Source organism: Melanotaenia boesemani, chromosome 1, assembly GCF_017639745.1.
Source record: "Melanotaenia boesemani isolate fMelBoe1 chromosome 1, fMelBoe1.pri, whole genome shotgun sequence".
Classification (NCBI taxonomy): domain Eukaryota; kingdom Metazoa; phylum Chordata; class Actinopteri; order Atheriniformes; family Melanotaeniidae; genus Melanotaenia; species Melanotaenia boesemani.
In genome coordinates this window covers 5,390,505-5,399,092 of record NC_055682.1, presented here as the reverse complement: position 1 = coordinate 5,399,092, position 8,588 = coordinate 5,390,505, and positions in this window count along the sequence as shown.

Sequence of the window (8,588 nt, the reverse complement as noted above, 5' to 3'; positions counted from 1 at the left end):
TTCCACCAGATGGAACTTTTTAAAAAGAAACTTTGAGGAAAGAAACAATACAACACAAGCCGTGATGTAAAGTGTTGGTTTACGTTATGTTGACGTATGGCCGATGTAACAGGCATGCACAGTAATGGTGCGTTCCAGTTGTCTGGGAATTTTGAGCGGTCGCGAGTAGGTGAGGTCATTACCATTACCACCAAACAACTTTCCAGTATTTGACGTTACAGTTCCACAAACTCAGAAAAAATAACAGCCAATTTGTGAGCTTCTACAAAAGCTTTATAAACTGCACCATGAGTACGCCAGCCAAGTTTGGTGATAATGACTGATAAACCACACATATTGACACGATTTTTTACAAAACACAATGTAATCAATAACATAGTTAACAACAATTAACAACGTAATTATCAATAACAACTTGCTGCTGTTTACACTAGAAACTGAAGGAACACAAAATATGTTAAAAAGAATTTTAAGGCAGTTTATTTGTACAGCACATTTCATGTACAGGACAATTCAAAGTGCTTTACATAAAACAAAGACATTACAGATATTTGGAATAGTAAAAGGCATCAACACATAATCAACACATAATCACAATAAAATAATAAATTACATAAAATGATTAAAAGCAAGATAAGTTAAAAAAAAAAAAAGTTACCGTGCAGATTTCATGCATTTAATAAAGACAACAATGGACTACAAGTGGTACTGGGTGCACCATTTAAGGTAACACATAAAAAGGACCTTAAAAGGGGAGCATACACCTTTTTAAAAGTAGTTACCCATATTAAAACATGTTTTAATGCATTTGTGGTCATTGCTATATCCATCTTTACCACTAGATGTCAGTAATTTTTACACACTGTACCTTTAAATCACCTTTCTTCCTCATCCTGATGCTCAGTTTGAACTTCAGCAAGCTGCAATGTGATTGGCTGATTAGATATTTGTGTTAACAAGCAGTTTAACAGGTGGACTAAATAAAGTGACCAGGGAGTGAAGATGTATAGAAATGGGCAGGCAAAGCCCCCAAAGTTTGCAGCAATTGTGCAATAATGCCGTCTGTCCCTATATATCTTTTTTATATGTAAGCGTAAAGTTAGTTTGATCATTTAATAAGAATAAGTTTAACACCTGAAAGATAATTACCCACTTTTTGTCTTTGATACCATGCTTTAGTGGGCAAATGTTATTTTATCCACAATATCTATAATTTGTCTGATTATGCTCTCTGGAAAGCTACTGACTATAATTTCCTGCAGCTGACATGCTTATACACTGATTTCATGGTCCAAGATAATGACTGGCTTATGAGCCAATTCATATTATCAAGAGCCATTCCCTTTGAACTCTGTGCCGAGCTGCGCCTGGTTTTTGGAAACGATAGCAGCCACCGGTGCTCCGTGTGTGATCAGGTCCAGCTTTCCTGCATCTCCACCGTCTGAAGCCCAGCATAGGACGTCTGCTTCACCGTCAGATCCATTTTCTGTGATTTCAGTCACTATTTGTCAGAGCATTTATAGGAGTCAAGATGAGATTATTGTCTCGTGCATATGCTCTCATTTTCATATTAACTGAGATGTATAATAGGAAAGGTGCACAGTAACAGGCATGTGCATGGTTTTAAAATCTAGATGTTTCTTGGTGTATCTACTTTCCAGATTTCGTGAGTGTGCCCCTGTTCCAGTCTTTTATTCAAGAGGCCGCAGGTGTTTCTGATACACATTAATGCTGACTGGTCTATTCTGGTGGTGTCTTGCACCACAGCAGTGTCAGAGTGAGCCAGCATGCACAGTGTCCCAGAAAGACAAGCAGCAAATGATCACTAATTTCATTATTTACACTTATTTACACATGTCAACATGTGTCATGTGAAAATGACTTTACTGTTTTTCTTTTATTCACTTTACACAAATAAGACTGGCATAGTCAACTCAAAATGTAAGAAAACTAAGTTTAATTTTTACTGATTTCTGCTGTTCAAGCCCCAAAAGATGCATGTTCCCAGTATTTTGTACCACAAGCCTGAGGTGTAAGCGCCACATTGACTCTTTGTGCTGATAATACAGTTTAATGAAGTGTTGCCAGAACAATTAGATGTTCCAAGTGCATCTAAACTGCATGATTCCATCATAATTTAAACATATTAAACCCACAAAAAGTCAGACTTCCATTTAAATAGACATGCTAATGATGCATGAAAATTTGACTCCTCTTTTTTTCTTAAATTCAAGTATTATTGACTGATGCACATCTTTAATTGCATGCCAAAACAAAAAGCATCTTTAAGAAAATGCTTAACAGTCAGAGACATGTGGTTAGACTGTAAATAGGACCATTTATCGGATTTTTTGAACAGATCTTTTTTCCAGACAGCAAGGCTTTGCTGTTGATTCCTCTGATTCCATTAGATTGATGCTGCCTGCAGCTACTGCAAAATGGAAGTTTTTGTGATGATTTGGCAGAGTAAGAGATTTTGCTCCATTTACACAGCATGTATATCTGAATACAATAGACTATATCAGAGGTTTTGGCTTAAATACGACTATTCTGGCAAGAATGATGAGCAGCTTTCCTCAAGGTGTGTGGTGACACTAATTCTGCAATAAATACTCAACCTAAAGAGAAATGTTATGACGTGTAAACAGCTCAATGCCACACAAACTGATGAATAAATCACTGGAATCCTTTCTTCACACTCCATCAACCTCTGTTTGGGCAATAAATTGGCTGCCTAGTTTGTTGATGTCGAACTATTGCACATAAACCTGCTCAGATGCATTAGTAAAGATGTGCATCTATCAGGTGACACCTTCCAGGTTAATATTTGCAGCCATGTACACTCGTGGAAAGGCAAGGAAAGCTTAGAACTCAAGCTGAGCTTCCCAATTGGACCACGGTTGAAGGAGTTGAGATGGTAGGTTGGAGTCATCCCAAGCACGCTGCCTACCATCCCACAGCTATCTGAGGAGTGGAGACGGATAACAGGTTACAAAAACGATCACACTGTGAAGTAATGCCAAATCTGCTCCTATGGCTGAGAATAACCCTGACTTTACTCAAGAGGAGGAAACAGCTGCTGCAAGAAAAGCCATGCTGTTGTTTATAAGAAAATACACAAATAGGAAGCACAAACTGAGAACACTAAACTTAGGGTCCTAGATGTTGCTGTTTTGTTTTATTAGAATTTACCATTAAGTACACTTTGGAGCTGAGGGAGTGGATGAAGAAAGAGACTGAGAAAGTGAGCCGGGACCAAACAGAAGAGTTCTGATCCACAGAAGGATGTTAAAGTCTGACACCAACCATCCTTTTTAGCTGTTTTAAAGCATTCTCAGTGGTCTTTGCTGTAAAGCATACATTGTGCAGCAGAGACTAAAGATTATACCAAATGTAAGGTAAGATCTTTGGAGGATCATCCACTTTGAGGTTTCATTGCCTTTGAGGAACATTGCCTTGATGTCTCCTAATTTCACCAAAACTCCTAGCAAAGAGGAACCAGGAGAACAGGCCAGGCAACAAGGACTGGTTGAGTGACAGTCTGAGGTACTTATGTAAGCAGTGAAAGACAAGGTGATGACGAGGGACAGCAGCTGTCCTTCCCCACATTACTTCCCTTACTGCTCCTGTTCCAGTTTTGCACAGGTTTGCACCATCCAAACTGGTGCAGAGAAAACTCAGACTGCAGACAGAAAGCACATGGAACCAGGAAATTAGACCAAAGAAACACAGATATTTAAACTAAGGCAACATAGTGGGGGGAAAACAAAAAGAATTACCTTCTAAATATTCTTTTTCATCCAGATGAGAAAATATAAAACAGCAGTAGTGCTGAAGAGATGTTGCTTTAAACACATTTTTCAGCCTGATGCCAGCTCACTGGAGAGATTACTGGCAATATTCACAAACAGGCCAGAGACCTTTTTTTGCACCTCTTACCTCTTGAGTCACCAAAACACCTGTTAAATTCTGTGAGCAGTGAAGAAAGGTGAGTCTGGAAACTGCAGCTCTGCAGACAATCACCCAATAGTTAGTGTGTAGTCATGCAGAGTCTTTAGTTACTTAGTTAGAATCTTGAATCTTGAATCTTTAATTTATTCATTACTTGTTTTTTACATCAAACCACTCCCAGCCTATGGAACAATGCTTTGTTGGCTGGTATCAGACAGAGGTCGTATTGCAAGCCCTGATTTAAGATTATTTTCTCTTACTTACCCTCCTTTTTTGACAGTGCAACTAGTTCAGCATTCCTTACGATAAAAGGGATATAAAATAAAAAAGGGAGCATTGGACCTCTTTCTGTGGTGTCCATAAAAATGCTGCTAGTATAATACTTGTGGATTTTTTCCCTCATTTGGGAATTTTTGTAAGAAAAGAACTCTTCAACTAGACCCCAGGAATTTGTACATCAGCAAAGAAACTGGACACAGACAAAGAAAGCAGGGGAGTTGCGAAGGGAAATGAACTAATACAGGACATGTGTGGTGTAATCAATGCATCTAATGGAGGAGGAAAAATGGCACAAATTTGCTAGGATAAAACACTTCTTAAAAAATTTAATGAAGCGATTCTACCACAGATATTCATTGTGGTATTGTGGGAATCTTAGCAGAGAAGGCTAACGTTAATGTCTGATTAACTTCATCAGAATCAAAATTTGTACCTTAAAACGTTGTAAGAAAGTATGAGAAATGCATGTTGACCTGTTTAAGATTACAGAAATAAGTTTGCCATTACCAGCAGTGGATGAGTTCAAGCTACTCAAGTACTCTGAACCAGCAGCAAGCCTGACCAAACCAGTCCTTCTAGTGAGTTTGGATACAGACGTTTACTGCTGCATGCCTGAGAAAGACCACAGAGAGCCAATAAAAACTGTCAGAGGAGGCAAGCTGCCGGTTTGTCTACAGAGAGCAGACAGCCTCTTAACGGCCCTAAAAGGGCAGCATCAGAGAGTAAAAAATAGTATAATACAGGAAAAATCTCAGCAAAAAGTGGCTACACCCACAAAAGTCAACACCATCTGTACAAACAGAACTTACTGGTGATTTTTCTCAAAAAGTTCTGTAGCAGCAGATTTTAAAGTGATGTCTGTATGTATAATGCCCCTAAACTCACTCAAATTTAACCAGGTTTCTTTTTACACCTATGATAATATTTAGTCAAAATTACTTTTTTCTTTTGATTTAATATGCTTCTCTGCTATTCATATGTGATGCCTGCAGATAAATATGGAAGAAAATTACTTTTATGTCTCATCAATTTATAAAAGTGAGAAAAATACATGCATTTTGTATGTTTTAAATGTAAATACAAGGCTGAATGCAGATCTGTGATGAAGAAAATATTCTTCAAAAACAAGTTAAAAATATATAAACTGGACAGTCAGAAACTTTTATTGTGCTTAGGCTGTTTATCTTATTTCCTGAGCAGCAATTCTTTCTCCAGACAGCAAGGATTTGTTATTGATCCCTGCGGGAATTACCTCTGATTCCAACAGAGATTGCATATGTGGACAAGAGCTTCCCTCCACGCGCATACTGAGATGCTCCCAACCTGCAGCAATTGCCTATCAGGAGGGCCATTTGTTTGTGTGCGATAATTCGACAGGATGACAGATGGAGATGTTGACAGAAGCAGGAAGAGGCTGGCGGAGAGAAAGAGGCGAAGGATGATTGAGTGTGTGATTGATAGAGACACAAAACGGGTGAGGAATGATACAGTCTGAAACAGAGGCCGCTGTCTGAGAATGATGTTGGATGTAAACTGCTGGATGCATCAGCACCAGACAATGCTCACAGCAAAGTGGTTGACTTGTAAGGTGGGAACACTGAACACATGCAGACAAAACCATACCTCTTTGTGGTTTGAACTTATTGTGTGTCGGTAGAACATCATGTCATATTATTGCCTTCTGTGAGAGGCAGTCTGTTTTCTCCAGTTATTTCTGTTGGCTGCATGTCTACATTACACAGCTATACAGACATTTGTCTACATTATGCTCTGTTCACAAATCTAATCTGAGTGCACACATTTCTAATTAAAATTCTGTCTCATGGTCCTTTAGTTTGCAGATCTCCTCTGGCAAAATACCTGAAATCTAGTTTCTCAATGCAGCACACAAGAGAGGTGAGAGGCCAGTGATGAAATTTATTACCATTCTTTTTGTACATTTACAAAAAAGTTGGGATTTTTTTTTAAATGAGACAAAAAGTAAATCTCATTGTTAAACTTCAGCCTTTACTCATCAGACATAAGTCCAAAGGAATGATTTCAGTGTCTTCACTGACAAACTTCATTGTGATAAGAACATGTAAATACTTTCTTCAGAAAATAATACGAGCAAAGTATTTGGAAAAAAATAGAAAAAGGGAGCCAAAAAAGAGAAAAGTTTATAGAATATAAAGTAACATTGTTCAGGAAGAGTCCACAACCAGCAGACCAACTGGTAGCAGGTGAGAGTGCCAGGATTGGGTATAAAAGGAGAATCTACCAAAGGTCTTGGACTAGACTACACTTTTGTAAATATTTTCTGAATATTTGTTCACAGAAATGTATCCATTTCTTAAGGAAATTATAAAAATCTATTTTCTTTTTCAAAATATCTTTCATCCAGAGGAGAACACAGAAATGAGTAATCATGCCAGGCTAGCTGGTGGTGATGACATCTACATTAATGACATTTCAAAATAAAATATTTATGTTGGTGAGTTTCCAGATGAGGATCATTGTTTCCTGAGCTAGGTAACTGTTTTCATTAAGCGGCTTATGTGAACACAGTTATTATAAACTGAACTAACTGAAAAACTAAAACAGCTGGTATCCTCAATTCCCAAACAACTAAAAACCCAAAACCCTCTGATGGAACATGGTGGACTCTTTAAAAAAAGAGTTTTTTTTCCAAGTTTCTTTCTATGTTCTAAATACAATGCAGCTGTTCCATAAACACACTAATAGCTGTTGTTTTACTTCTGTGGAAATGGGATCTATACTTTTTTTAAACACTTAATCCAAGGAGAGGTGACATGGACTTATATTGCATGAAATAAGTTTGTTATATGTGGAGAAAAAAATCAAATGGTAGACAGTATGGGTCACATTATGGTCACCTCTTTAAAGATAAAGTTATAATTCATCTACAGCATCGGGGCCAGGAGTCAGCCAGTTTCTGTAGTCGTTAGTAAAGTCTACACGTTTTAGCAAAGCTTTTAGTAATTTACTCTAAATCATAGGAGACATGTTAATGCTCATCTGTGGAATCTCAGTGGGAATCCCATGGATGATCTGTGGGATTCAGATCAATGGGTGGACCTTAGTTTTACTCTTAAGAGGATTTTTTTTCACAACATTATGTGCACAAATTTTCAGCCATTATATCTGTGCCTGGTTATCATCATACATCCTCACTCAGTCCAAGCTGCCTTCCACTTTTTCTTTTACTCAATTATGTGTCTTATTGCTGCTTTCTTTACACGTTTGGCATTTTTCTTTTTTATAACAAACCTACCTGTTGCAGATGGAAGATAAAACATGGTGGCTGGCATTTACTATGAGCTCAACTCATATTTTTAATGTTTTCACTTAGTTGTGTCATATATAATGGATTTTGTAGCATCATGAGTCACCTGGAAAAATGATAGTGGTGTGAGGAGGTGGAACCAAAAGCTCACTTTTCCTACTCAGCAGTGTCTTTTCCTTTAAAACACTCATTAAACAACTCTTTCAAGTATGTTTTTCCAACATCACTCGAGCCATGTGGTCTCTTATCTTGTTTCTCCAGGTTTTAAAATTCTTACTTCAATTAGGCTCCAACACCTGTGAAAATCATATACCACTGATGTCAGAGTAAACCAAATTACACAAAACCTTTGACAAGTACAATTAAGACATTACAATTTATTTAAATTCTAGCTACATTAAGTGTTTAGAAAGTTCAGAAGGTAACAACAATGTGACCAAGACGGTGAGTTAAATGTATTATAAAATGCCACAATACCGCATAAAAACAAGGACTTGTTCTAGAAAGAAAAATAAAAAAAAGACTATTAATACAAAATATCACAAACCACTAAATCATTAAAACATCAACAATCAAGTCAAGTTGATGTAAAAACTACCTCCAGGTTGAGGTATTAGAAAGTACCAAAACTCTACAACAAAGAATTGGATAAACCTGCTACCAACAGCCACAATAAATACTAACATGGAGAAATACACTCACCGTCCACTTTATCAGGTTGTACCCTGCTAGTACCGGGTTGGACCTCTTTTCCTCCAGAACTGCTTTAATAATTGGTATCAGAGATTCCAACAAGGTGGTGGAAACCTTCCTCAGAGGTTTTCTCCATATTGACATGACAGCATCACACAGCTGCTGCAGGTTTGTCGGCTGCATCCATGATGAGAATCTCCCGTTCCACCACATCCCAAAGCTGCTCTACTGGACTGAGATCTGGTGGCTGTGGAGGCCGTTGGAGTCCAGTGAACTCATCGTCATGTTCTAGAAAGCAGGTGGAGATGATCTGAGCTTTGTGACATTATCCTGCTGGAAGTAGCATCAGAAGATGCTCCACTGTGGTCATAAAGGGATG